Source organism: Saimiri boliviensis, chromosome 12 (genome assembly GCF_048565385.1).
Source record: "Saimiri boliviensis isolate mSaiBol1 chromosome 12, mSaiBol1.pri, whole genome shotgun sequence".
In the NCBI taxonomy this organism is placed as follows: domain Eukaryota; kingdom Metazoa; phylum Chordata; class Mammalia; order Primates; family Cebidae; genus Saimiri; species Saimiri boliviensis.
Genome location: NC_133460.1, coordinates 67536215 through 67551355, shown reverse-complemented (window position 1 = coordinate 67551355; position 15141 = coordinate 67536215). Strand labels below are relative to the sequence as shown.

Sequence of the window (15141 nt, the reverse complement as noted above, 5' to 3'; positions counted from 1 at the left end):
CTTCTTTCCTCCTTTTCAATTGTTGAGAAATGAGAAAGTAGCCATAACTTCCTATGAATCTTGCCTTTTCTCTCAGCTTCCTTCTATTTCCTCCATTTTAATAGGAGATTCTTCCACTCTGTCTTCTCATCTCTTCACATCTGTTGATCTTTATAACGAAATTTGGCAGTTGCCTGTGGAAACATCTGAAGAAGCTGTTCACCTGCAGCTTTCTGGGTTGAACCATGCTGATTTTATTATATTCTAATCTCTATTTCAATATCTAATCTCTCTCAAAATGGAAAGTGCCCCCATAAGTAGCTCCATTTTACACAACTTCTTCAGGCTATAACTTACAATGATATAACTCAATTTCTATACATGAATTCCCCAAATATTTTAATATACTCTTGAAATATATTGCACATTGTGAAAGGCAGATAAAGAATTATCGGCCAGGCGCGGTGGCTCACACCTGTAATCCCAGCACTTTGGGAGGCCTAGGCGGGTGGATCACAAGGTCAAGAGATCGAGACCATCCTGGTCAATATGGTGAAACTCCATCTCTACTAAAAATACAAAAAATTAGCTGGGCATGGTGGCACATGGCCTGTAATCCCAGCTACTCAGGAGGCTGAGGCAGGAGAATTGCCTGAACCCAGAAGGCAGAGGTTGTGGTGAGCCGAGATCGTGCCATTGCACTCCAGCCTGGGTAACAAGAGTGAAACTCTATCTCAAAAAAAAAAAAAAAAAAATTATCTTACGAAACTGAGACCAAAAAATGCACATTTTGGAAATTATTTTCTCATTGAAGAACTTGAATTTGCATGTTTTCAGATTATGCTATGATTCCATAAATTGTTTAAAATCCATCATATACTAGATAAACTATCAGTAGAATATATTCCCGAATATTTTTCTAGAAAAAAATATGTTATTCTATTATTTCCTAGAATACTGAGGTTCCTATTTGTGATAATTGTGTCAATAATTTAGCAAACAAACTTAAAATATGAATTCTTTAACATAGATGTATTTTTTACCTCTAGCTAAATACTGACTTATAGATGAAAATTTCAAAGCAGCATTTTTTCAGGTTACAGTTCTGATATAATAGTTTTGTGAAACATTCTTAAAGATATAGGGAAAAATTATCAAATACTCTTGGGAAACAAACCATCTTTTTAGTTTTACTTATTTATTGGGTATCTCATTGTGGATTTTACTTGTTTTTCCTTGATGATCAATTTTATGGAATATGTTTCTATGTGCTTTTAGTCACAAATCTTTGGAGAAATGTTTATTAAAGTCATTTTTATTCTTTTTGCTGTTGTTGTTGGGGTACTTGCTTCTTGCTGTTGTTGAATGGTAGGACTATTTATTTACTGTGCTATTAAACCTTTACAAGATATGTGCTTTGCAAATATTTTCTCCCAATCTGTAAGTTGTCTTTCCAAGTTTTGATAATGTTCTTTGATGTACAAAAGTTTTAAATTTATACATAGTCCAATTTATCTACTTTTCCTTTGTTGCTCATATTCTTGGTGTCAAAAGAATCCATTGCCACATCTAACATCGTAAATATTAATATATATGTTTTCCTCTAGGAGTTCTACAGTTTTAGCTCCTAAATTTAGATTGTTGAACTATTGTGACTCAATTTTCATGTATGAATGAGGTAGGGGGTTCAACTTCATTATTTTGCCTGTGGTGAGACAGTTGTCCCAGCATGATTCATTGAAGAGACTATTCCTCCCCAACTGAATGATCTTGACAAACTTGTTGAAAATAAATTGGCCATATAGGTTTATTTCTGCACTCTCAGTTCTATTCCATTGATCTATGTATTTATTAGTATGCCAATATTATATTCTTTCAATGACTGTAGCCTTGTAATACGTTTTGAAATCAGGAAGTAGGAGTCCTGCTTTGTTTTTCTTTTTTGATATTGTTTTGGCTATTCAGGGCCCCTTGCAGTTCCACATGAATTTGAGAACTTACTCATGTAACCAGATACCACCTATACCCCAATAACTTGTGAAAAAATAAGAAAAGAAAAAGAAAACAATTATATTTATAATAGTGTCAAAAAGAAGAAAATACCTAAACATAAATTTAACCAAGAGGTGAAAGACTTGCACACTAAACTATAAAACATGATAAAAATTAAAGAAGACCTAAATGAATGGAAAGATATTCCACATTCATGGATTGAAATGCTTAATATTATTAAGCTAGCAATCTGAAATTGGTTCATAGATTCAGTGCAATCTCCATCAAAATTCTAATGGCCTTTTGAGCAAAAATGGAAAAAATACCTTTTTGTAAAAAAGTCAAATGGTTGAATACACATTGGCACCAAAAGAACTCTGAAAGTCTCTACAAAAAAAAAAAAAAAAAAAAAAATCTACTGAACATGATTTAGTCCATATAACAAGCCTATGTGACTATAAAACTCCTTTTAAAAAAAATAATAATAATACTTATTGACCTTCTCTGGGGCTTGAAACTCTACCTCCACCACTTCCCAGTTAAAGCAGAGTAGCAAATATCAGTTTAAGGTATGGTTTGCTAATATAATTTTTGTGAATTTTGAAGCATGGCAGTATCCTGCCTGACACATGCTATGTATTCAACAGTTTAATTCTTAGCATCATGGACAATTTCTCACTTTCAGATAAAAATGCTTTTTATAATATAGATGAAATGATAAAATCACATAAATAAACTCAGTTCTAATTTGAATTATCTATTTAAATGAGGTTTCATTTGTCTTACATTTTATTAATTACAGAAAATATGTCATTAATTGGTCCATTAGTTTTTACAAACGAACAACATAAATGTACATTGCATCAAACTTATTATGGCAGCCAAAGATTTAATGTTGATCAGATATTTAAATTATACTTTTTTGGATTATTAGTGGGACTTACTTGTATACAAAGAAGTCATCATGTTTTAATTACCAATTTATTTAGTAAATATGTTTTAATAAAATAATAATGTATTTTTGGATTAAAGTCTTCAACTTCATGTACCAGGATGATCCATCCAGGCCTTTAAAAAGCTTACAAATGAGTATGTGTGATGGGGCTGCAAGGTGGGGGTCAGATATTTAACTGGATTATTGTAGAAATTCAGATATAGAATAGATGTGATCTCCCACAGAAGAAAATACATATGAAAGGATGTTAAAGATGAGTCCAGATTATTTAAATGACAAAAGAGAGAAAGATATTTAGATGCAAGAAACAGCATGTGTGAAGTCACTGAGGCACAAACTGAATGGTATATTCAGAAAACTAAATAGAGTTTCCCATTGTTGATGTAGGACTCTGTCCTCCTATTTGCCCCACTTTCAGGGCAGCAGCAGACATTTGCAGGATTTGTCAGAGGCCAGATGATTAAGGTACATGGGCCGTGTTAAAAATCTCAGTAAGTGACAGATTGAAAGATTGGAGTGTGTTAAGGACATGCAAGCTGTGTTTAAGATCTAGCAATCTACCTTTTATGGGATGTTCAACATGTAGGAAGACAAGTTAGAAACTAATATTGCTGTGGTTTAAATGAAGGATGTATATATAACTAGAGAAGATACAGAATGAATTACAAGCATGTAAATTAGATAGAATAGGTATGGTTGACTTGTTGCTTGGATTTAAGTGGTTATAAAATGAAAGTATTAAGTGAGATTTCTAGATTTCCAGTTTACATAGATTTGTTATGACTTTTATTTAGATTGTAGTTTTGCCTCTTTAAAGCACAATGGAGGTTAAACCAAAACACAAGAGACATGATTAAATTCAGCTGCAGATCTTTAGCAACTAGTTCCTTAAATGTGTCTTATAGCTTGAGTTGAAATTGGTGCTAGATCATCACAAAAAATCAATTTTATTGATCCTAAATCAAAGGAAGTGAATATAATCATCCAGTATAGGGAAAAAGTAGCAAGGTAAAAGAAGAGGGTCAAAAATGGAAACTTACGGAAAAATAAAATGTGAAGGATTGAATTACTTAAAATGGATTCAAGAGAAAAACCAGAAAAGGATATTGGACTAGAATCAATATAGAACTGACTTTATACATAATATTTCATTTATGTTTAACAAAAAACACATGATGACAAATAAAGCAGGTAATTTGGTCCACATTATAAAGAAAAATAAATTAGGTCTCAGAGTTTAATGTTATTCTTTTTTACAATGTGGTAATATTATTTCTTTCTGTTTCTTTTTATTAAAATTCCTCAAATATAGCATGCCCTAATAGTGTGTGTGTGTGTGTATATATATATATATATATATATATATATATATATATACACATATATATGTATGTGTGTGTGTATATATATATATATAATATTGATAGATTTGTTTCTGATAAAATAAGTTATCTTTTCATGAATATTTTCAGGAAAATTCCATTTGCTAGCCATGGCATAATTAAAATAAACCAAAAGCCAGCATACTCATTCATGATGATGATTGCTGCATTGCTGTTTAAAAACTAGGAGTATATCTCAGTGTTTGAGGATGCTATATATCACCTCAAGGCTCTTAAAGTGCCATCCATCATCATGATCTATAAATGAAAGGTGAGCCATTTTACTGTGAGAATAACTGTACAGCACCACTTCAAAGCCCTAAGCCAGAGTTGAACTATGGCAATTCCTCCATCCTCTTGTCAGTCCTGTACTCTATAAATCAGATCTATATCATTGCAGAAAACATCAGCTATAATTTACTGTAGTTGTAAAACTCAAGGGTAGAAAAATCAAATTTTTTCAATTCTCATTTTATTTGTAGTGGTACATTGTGCCCGATACTCCTATTTTCTTGTGTTGTGAGATACTCTTTTATTCTTATGTTGAAAATTTTCATGTTTCCATAAAAACTTATTTTGCCTTTGTAAGATGTTTTATTATTTGTAATATTCTATATACTCTACTGAATAAATACCCAAATTTTTGAGAGGATTTTTTTCAAGTTATACATATAATTAAGTCAAAGTAATTATATTTTATCATATTGTTGTTAGTAATAATAATATGATAAAGAGTTTATAATGGTGCTTGCTTTGTTTATTGTAGATATTAACAGTCATTAGATTATTCACCATAATTAAGCTATGAACAAACACTGATAAGCAAGGAGGATACATAAAATAAGACGTAAGACTATTAAAAAAAAACAACTCTAACAATGCATAGAATAGCATTGTGATGACAGATTCACAAACCTTAGCTAAACTAACAAATAATCTTCTATTTTTTGACACAGTAACACTCTACAATGGCTCATTCGTCATTTCTAACTCACACAAATAAAACATATATATACTTAGGTGGAAGAGATAACAAACAGCCTTGACCAAAGAGCTAAACAGTTACAGACATTTAAAAAGTGTCAAAGACAACTGAACAACTCTGTTGGTTTCATATATGAAAGTGCTGCATGCAATGAAGAAACACTCTTTTTATCCAAATTATGTTTGAATCTTTCTCCTACAATCAGAAATTCTGTGTGGTCAGGAATATAGAATTAGGATTCTAGCTTTATAATTGACAGTGATTTTCTTCCTAGGATCAACTTTCCCTTAATCCTTATAATGTACTCTAATTTTAATTTGAAGTCTATGTGGATCCAGAAAAATTTATCCTAGAATAAAACCTTCTTTAGACTCATAAATTGCATTGAATGATCCAATGTCAAGCATGTGGTCAAACCGAAAACATTGTATCTCAGGACCTTCGCAGTGAATGCAAAAAGAAAAACAAACACATGAATTACCCCACACATTTTGGAATCACGTAATATGATGTGTTAAATAAGCCCAAATTATTCTCATCTTTGGATTTTTTTTTTTTGCTCTAGAATCAGAGGTTAATATATTAGTTTAAGATAGTATAAATAGAGTATTATTTTTTGCAGACAGGAGCATTTTGACTGATGTAGGTCCACCTGGCTGCTCATGGTTCCTGAAAGATGAAAGTTCAGGTGATGGAGAGCAGAGAATCCAGGAGAAGCTGGGATGTTAGAGATATAGTTGGAACGGATTATTAGAAACTAGAAGGAGAATAAAAAGATTAAAGTGGCTGGGTGCAGTAACTCACACATGTAATCCCAGCAATTTGGGAGGCTGAGGTGGGAGGAACACAAGCTCAGGAGTTCGAGACCAGCCTGGGCAACATGGCAAAACCACATCTCTACAAAAAAATACACAAAATTAGCCGGGTGTGGTGGCAAATGTCTGTTGTCCCAGTTACATGGTAGGCTGTGTTGGGAGAATTGTTTGAGCATAGGAGGTGGAGATTGCAGTGAGATGAGATTTTGCCATTGGACTCCAGCCTGGGGAATAGAGTGAGACTGGCTCAAAAATAAATAAATAAAAAGATAAAAAGATTATAGTGGAAGGCTTTGTTTTGTTTCATTTTGTTTTTTTTCCTAAAGGGGAAGGCACTTTACTTAAATGAAAGGATATATATACACTATGCTGAGGTAATGCTTAGAAAGTCAAGAATTAATGAACTATTGGTTTTTACTTCAAACAGAAATAATTAACCTAAACTAGTGTAGTTATTAACATTAAAGCCTCTTGAAACACATAAATTAATAAAATAAAACTAATTATCAATGGCTTAATCATGAATTATATGCAAATAAATATATGTATACTATTTTTCATTGTATATTAAATTGCTTTTTAGGTCACAAATTAGGGTTTAATTCTACATATGTACTTCAGCATGTAAATTCATTACCCTAAGGCATTGAGAATATTTTCAGGGTTGCATTATTTCAAATAATAGCTTCATCGAAAAATTTTGTGCATAAAACACATTTAACCTGTATCTGATTATTTCATTGGTTAATTTCTATACAGGAAATTGAAGGGACAAAGTCTTTTCTTTCTATATTTTAAATAAATTTATTTAAGTCTGTGCCCACAGATCGACTAGAGAGCTGCCTGGGCAGGAGTCATTATAGAAATAATAGTTTAAAACATATTTTGCTATTTGAAAATCGAAAAATTATATTTATTTTTATTTAATTTTCATCAGCTAAAAAAATCTTGAACCTTATATTTATAATTTCTAATATCACACAATTGCATTATAAGCCTAAGTCAAAACAAGGTTTTTGAAGTCTGCTGGAATTTTTAGTAATGTAGTAACACCAGGGCACTTATTATAAATAATACAAAAATTTCCATAAGTATTTAAAAAAATTTTAATAACACAAGGAATGTTTGGACCTACATGCTGTGCTAGAAGACCTAGTTATGTACGTGACTCTGAAATTGTCCCGTGGTTCACTTTCCAATATTATAGACATTTAGCTATTTAATTTACTTTCACCCAAAAAATAAAAAATATAATGCCTCAAGTTCACAAACCACATTTCAAAGTTTGAATACACATATAGAATATTTGCATCATTGAAGAAAAATATATTGGGGAGTGTTAGTCTTTTTATTTGTGTTTGAAATAACACACAAATTTCATTTTTTTTCCTATTCTTTCTTTCATTTATTCCAGTAATACCACTACTACTAATAATAATGAGGCTCTAATGCTTGCTGGAGACAAGAACTTGGTAATGGACAAATTAACCCCTGCCCTCAGGAACAAAACAAACATAGGATTTTTTAGTAAGAAATACATTAAAGAGACTGAAACAGGTAACTTAGAAACTTGTATTAGTTAAGCTTCTCAGCGAAATATGAGAAGACTATCTTTGGTAGAGATGTAAATGAAAAGAAGAAAAAAAAATAAAACTTTAACATTGTCTGTAAACAAAGTATTCCCTGTGGACAGAATTATGCAAATGTGCTGAGACAAGGTTCTTACTATGGGTCAAAGAAGAACAATAATCCCAGGGTAACTGAAAGGAAAAAATGGTATCATGAGCCAGATTATGTCCATGCTGCATCTTTGAACTCTTTGTAAGGATTTTGGATTATACATTGAAATAAGATAGAAAGCTACTGGAGAGTTCCAAGCAAGTGGGGAAAAATTTCCTCATTAATGGCTTCACTCTGCCCATCTGTGGAGAATAAAACATCGTGGACATGAGCAGGAATGGAAACAAAGCAACCAGAGAGATGACTGGGCAGGAGTCTAGGTGAGAGACTGTGTGGACTTGATGAATCTGGTAGCAATGTAAGTGAAGGGAACCATTGGGTCTATTGAGAATGATGAATTTTCTACTGGATTTATTATGTCTCCATGTTTCTACTGTGGTTGTGGACCACAAAGACAGTGTCCGGAGACTTACATTTTGCTAGATTATTATTTCTGTTGCGCTATGAAGTCCTAGTGCTCTCTATCCTTCCTAATCACAGTGCCAGAAGACCCTGACAGCACTCAAAAGCACCACGCTGTCAAATTGTCTCCATTTGCAGACGACATGATTGTATATTTAGAAGACCCCATCGTTTCAGCCAAAATCTCCTTAAGCTGATAAGCAACTTCTGCAAAGTCTCAGGATACAAAATCAATGTGCAAAAATCACAAGCATTTCTATACATCAGTAATAGATAAACAGAGAGCCAAATCATGAGCAAACTCCCATTCACAATTGCTACAAAGAGAATAAAATACCTACAATCATAACTAACAAGGGATGTGAAGGATCTCTTCAAGGAGAACTACAAACCACTGCTCAAGGAAATAAGATAGATCACAAACAGATGGAATAACATTCCATGCTCATGGTTAGGAAGTATCAATATCATGAAAATGGCCATGCTCCCTAAACTAATTTATAGATTCAGTGTTATTTTCATCAAGCTACCAATAACCTTCTTCACATAACTGGAAAAAAATACCTTAAACTTCATATAGAACCAAAAAAGAGACTGCATAGCCAAGACAATCCTAAGGAAAAACAAAAACAAAAACAAAGCTGGAGGCACCATGCTACCTAACTTCAAACTACACTACAAGGCTACAGTAATCAAAATAGAATGGTACTGTCACCAAAACAGAGATATAGACCAAAGGAAGAGAACAGAGGCCTCAAAAGTAACACCACACATCTACAATCATCTGATAATTGACAAACCTGACAAAAACAAACAATGGAGAAAGGATTCCCTATTTAATAAATGGTGTTGGGAAAACTGGCTAACCATATGCAGAAACATGAAATTGGACCCCTTCCTTACACCTTATACAAAAATTAACATGGATAAAGATTTAAACATAAAACCTAACACCATAAAAATCCTAGAAGAAAACCTAGGCAATGCCATTCAGGAAACAGACATAGGCAAGGACTTAATGACTAAAACTAAAAGGAATGGCAACAAAAGCCAAAATAGATAAATGAGATCGAATAAAATTAAGAGTTTCTAAACAGCAAAAGAAACAATCGTCAGAGTGAACCTGCAACCAACAGAATGGGAAAAAATTTTTGCAATCTACCCATCTGACAAAGGGCTAATATCCAGAATCTACAGAGAACTTAAACAAAATTTACAAGAAAAAAAAAAAAATCAAACTCAATCAAATGGTGGGCAAATGATAGGAACAGACACTTTTCAAAAGAAGATATTTATGCGGCCAACAAATATATGAAAAAAGCTCATTATCACTGGTCGTTAGAGAAATGCAAATCAAAACTACAATGAGACACCGTCACATACCAGTTAGAATGGAGATCATTAAAAAATCTGGAGACAACACATGTGGAGAGGATGTGAAGTAATAGGAACACTTTTACATTGTTGGTGGGGGTATAAATTAATTCAACTATTGTGGAAGACAGTGTGGTGATTCCTTTCAGATCTAGAAATAAAATTTCATTTGACCCAGCAATCCCATTACTGGGTATACAGCCAAAAGATTATAAATCATTCTATTATAAAGACACAAGCACATGTATATTCATTGTGGCAATGTTTAAAATAGCAAAGACTTGGTCCCTACGCAAATGCCCATCAATGATAGACTGGATAAAGAAAACATGTCACATATACACCATGGAATACTATACAGCCATAAGAAGGGATGAGTTCATGTCCTTTGCAGGGACATGGATGAAGCTGGAAATCATCATTCTTAGCAAACTGACACAAGAACAGGAAACCAAACACTGCATGTTCTCACTCATAAGTGGGTGATGAACAATGAGAATACATGGTCACAGGGAGGGGAACATCACACATCAGGGCCTATTGGGGGTTTGAGGGGCTAGGAGAGGGATAGCAGAGGGTGGGGGAATTGGGAAGGGATAATTAGGAGAAATACCTAATGTAGATAACTGGGGGATAGACGCCGCAAACCACCATGGCATGTGTATACCAATGTAACAATCCTGCAGGATCTGCACAAGAACCCTGGAACTTAAGGTATAATAATAATAATAAAAAGGACACAAGTTAACTTAAAACAGGAATTATAAGCAACATGATGTGTGGAATCACACATATGTAAAAATAAGCAGATTCATATGTCAAAAAAAGAAAAAAAAGAAAGAAATTCCAGAACCAATGTTCATAGCTAAACAATCATGAACAGGTTCAAGAAAATAATAGTTTTCATATATTTTCTCATTAAAATGTTTTTCTAGTCATAATGATATACATCTATTCACATCCCATATCTTAAGGGACATTTGTCTCTTGCCAATTACAAAATTACTGCTTCCTGGTGCTCTTGTTTTTTTCCAGATAAAATGGTTATCCTGGATTCATAATAGATTTTGTATGTTTTGCTTGTCAGCTTTTTTCTAATTCCCTCTTCTCACAGCACATCACATATGTGTAATAATAATGAATTCAATCAGAAATAAAATGGTAACTAAAAGAAAGAAATTATAAAAACAGTATATTAATAGGATATTTGCAGTAAATATGCAGGTTCCAATGTTCAAAGAATGTTAAAGCAAAACATTTATGAGGATTTTTGACTTGCATTATTCTATTTTAAGTTAGAGAGGCATGGCAGAAGTGATAATCTGGCTAAATGTCTCCTTTGGAACTGTTGTCTTAGAGAGAGCATGTATACTATGAAAATACCTACAAATATTTTTTAGTATTAAATAAGTTGAACAGTTTAACTCATGACATGGAGATTCCAATAACTATATTGTTATCACCATTTTTACTTTCTTTCTACACTGTTACAATAATCTACTCTATTATATATATATATATATATATATATATATATATATATATATATATAAAATTTGGTATCATCCAACTTACTCTAGTATCCTTTCATCCAGCTCTAAGACACTTCCTTCCAATTTTCTACAGTAACATGGATAAAGATTTAAACATAAAACCTAACACCATAAAATTCCTAGAAGTAACACACAATCCCTTTGACCATTTTTCCACATAGCAGACATTTTATGTTTTAGAGCAATGGTTCCAGAATTGATTCTAATACAACTATAAATATTTCCAAAAATTTAAGTAACTTACTATATGAAAGGAAATAATTTATCATAAATTCATGTACACACAGGCATATATATATAGGGGTATATATATACACCATATATATATATATATATATATATATATATATATATATATGTATATCATTATTTAAATTACCTGAGTGCTTAGAAGCCTCTTCGGCCACCAGGGAGGTAGGAAAGTGCCAATGGGTACTTTAGAATAATGACTAATTATAAAAATCCTTTTTTTTTTCTTATCTACTCTTCTAAAAGAGAGGAGAGGTAATTTAGAGCATAGGGAAGATAAATAAATAGATTAATTATCATGACTTTACTGGGGGAAATATTCGAAATAAGGAGAAGTGATAAAGAAACAGAACAGTATTGACATTCCAAAATTTCCACTTCTAGACATCCAGTGTTCAAATTGAACAATCTGTCCATGAGAGGAACAAAATGGAGTTTTAAAAAATAAGCAGTTGCTGACTTTTATTGAAAGTGTCAAATCAAAGGATTTTCATTGAAATAGTAAAACAGTAAATAGCAAAATTGTTTGAGAATTTTGGTGCAGCTCTTTTTTGAGACGGAGTTTCGCTCTTGTTACCCAGGCTGGAGTGCAATGGCGCGATCTCGGCTCACCGCAACCTCCGCCTCCTGGGTTCAGGCAATTCTCCTGCCTCAGCCTCCTGAGTAGCTGGGATTACAGGCACGCGCCACCATGCCCAGCTAATTTTTTGTATTTTTAGTAGAGACGGGGCTTCACCATGTTGACCAGGATGGTCTCGATCTCTTGATCTCGTGATCCACCAGCCTTGGCCTCCCAAAGTGCTGGGATTACTGGCATAAGCCACTTCACCCAGCCGGTGCAGCTCTTAAGTTGAAAACTTATCTGCACGTTTTATTTATTTATTTTTTTCCCGTTTTGTTTTGTTTCTTACACAGTACTTAGTAACATGGGATGTTATCCTAACTCAGCTGGTTGGATTCTACCAATTGGCTATTCTCAATTGTTTTAAAATAAATCATAACAGGCAAGATTTAGTCATATGTTTTTAAGTATGGGTGGTCCATATGTTTTATTACTTCTTCTTCTTTTTTGGCATGTGTTAGACAAATCTAAACCTACCTGAAGAGTGGCTTTTCTTACTAGGTTTTCTCTTAATGGTGTTTCTGCATTCTTTCAAACTGCTTCCAAATTTGCAATAGCTTCTATTTTTTCATTCACATCTCCTCCCTTTACGCGTGACTCATGAATGCATCCTTTCAATGACAATTTTCTATTTGAACTTGGCTTCATAGGAAGAAAAAACATAAGTGTTCTATTATCTCATACTTTTCAACTGTATTCAGTACTAAATTGATGCTTTTTTATCTATGCCTTCTATTCCTACTAACCTTATAAATGAGACATAAGCTGTCTTTTATACAATTTCCATCATATCATTGTTGCTCAAGGAATCTAGAATGTAAAACAATAATAAATAAGCCTTTTCTAGGGGTTCAACAGTAATCCTCTTTTTCATTCTGCTAAAATTCAGATTTTAAAATCCCTTTTGTTTCAAATTCCAACCAAGCCACTTCAAGTCTCTATTCTTGCTTGCTTTCTCCACTGAATTCAACTGTTTTATCTCTTTGTCTGAGAAACTTATACATTCTTTTGCTTGATATTGTTACTTTTCATACTGACCATCCTATCATATACTGCTCCCAAATCTGTGCTACTTATGTTTGCTTTTCAAGGAATTAATACTTCCACTTTCAAATAATGTCAAAATTGCCTTCTTATGCACATGTACCCCAGAATTTAAAGTACAATAATGAAAATAAAGGAAGAGAATGACTTTCAGGAAACTCATTGCTCAATTGTGGAGAAAGTTATTTTAAGAGCACTTTCTCATTTAAAATTCTAAAAAAAGGAATCTAAACATGGAAGATGTCTTAAATGTACATTTCTGGATGGGAAAATTAAAACTTTACACTTGCAATTTAGAAAAAAATGTATCGCATTTCCCAAAATGAATGAATTCCGCTATTATAGTGTTAACTATAATAACATTAAATAGGGAGATAAAGAGGAAATGAAAATATTAGTTTTAATTGTTAATTTTTGTTTTAGGGGGATGAACCCAGATTTGTAAGTCAGTGGAATCAATAGAGAAAGGGTAATTTTATTGCATAGAGTTCGCGTATTCAAAAGTAGAGCACTAAATTAATAATTATATTTAAATTATCTATTAAAGTGTCTTACTTTTTAGATATAAAGGAATATTTATATATAACAAATAATAAAGGACTAGTCTACATAGCTGCAAGTAAATAAACAAAGCAAGAATGAGGTATACAATTAATTTTCTGTGTGTCACAGAGTAAAGATGTTAGTTAACCATTATACGAAATCACCTGATAGCCATTTGAAACTTTGATCCAAAAATGGAAGAAAATGAACAAGTATACAAATGTATAAGAATAAAAATTGCTGGGGAATTTAATCAGAAAGGATGTAAACAAGTCAAAAGTTTAATACTTTTTGAAAAATGAAATTATATTGAAAAAGTTCAAACATGTGAATAAGTCTATTTCCTTAATCTTATCTATAAGACATAAATATACAACAAAAATATTTAGAATATTTTTAAACTAATGCTTTAAAATATCATCAGATTCTAGAACAAAACCCAGATTGGCCAAACTTTTCAATATAAATCAATTGTGTGTTTCCCTATACTTTTTAGTGTACAACAAGAATTAAATTTCTAAGGTAGAAACTTTCAATAGAAAGAGTGCAGAGTGCACTGCGAGGGTCAGTTCTGACTCTGCCATCAGTTAGCTATGTAATCTAGTTTTATTTATTAATTATTTTATTATACTCTATGTTTTCTAAGTGTCAGAGATAGTAGTTAGTACCTTTTTTACATATTTTTGCAAAAGACTGAATTAGACAGTATTGACAAAATGCTTTTTAAAGTATCTAGCACATAACTACTTCTAATAAATGGTAGCATTATTAATTTTTCTATAAACATACTTAACTCCTAGTAAGACTTATCTCAGATTGACCAGTCATATGTTAATATAAAGCTCATGCTAGTCTATACAGACTGTAAGCAAATACACTTTTGGTGGTATTTGTCTGAGCTTTGCTAACCCTAAATAAAAAGTGCCCAAACACAATGTATCTCTAGTTTCTCTCTGCCTCCATACATTTCAGTATTTCCCAAAGACAAGTAAAATGAATTATATGATAACCATTTATAACCTAAACATGTTATTTATATACCAACAGAGATAGCAAGCACTTGGTGCCGAGACAATCACCCTTGTTGGATGGATTTCTATTTGGAGAGACTAAGCAGAATATTGCCATAAAGCAGGCCAACGCAAGAGTGAAACTATTTTAATGCTTTGAAGTGGGGGTGAAGAGCTCCCAAATCTAATATTGGCTTTACTAACAATCATTGGCATTGTCCCTGCAAATTATAAATTATTCAAGCAAGGAGTATGTCTGTATTCTGGACACTTACTCTTTAAAGGGCATTTAGAAGATAATGTGAAACAGCGAAATTTAGAGAAAACATTTTGCATGTCAGCCATGATTTGAATGATTTGCATGATTCTCTATTAGCTGGGATTGTAGAAATGTTAGTTATGTAAGGCTATGTATATGGGTATTAATTTGGCCAAGAATATAAATGACCTTCCTTCAGGTATTATTCTTTCAACAAATAATGAGCCAATTATTTCC

The 15141-nt window shown here is 32.5% G+C and overlaps 1 protein-coding gene across 1 annotated transcript in view; it reads right to left on the bottom strand.

Annotated features, from left to right (window-relative positions):
* Positions 1-15141, bottom strand: part of PCDH15 (protocadherin related 15) — a 1717060-nt gene that overhangs the window by 1435704 nt on the left and 266215 nt on the right. The gene's annotated exons all lie outside the window — the stretch shown is intronic.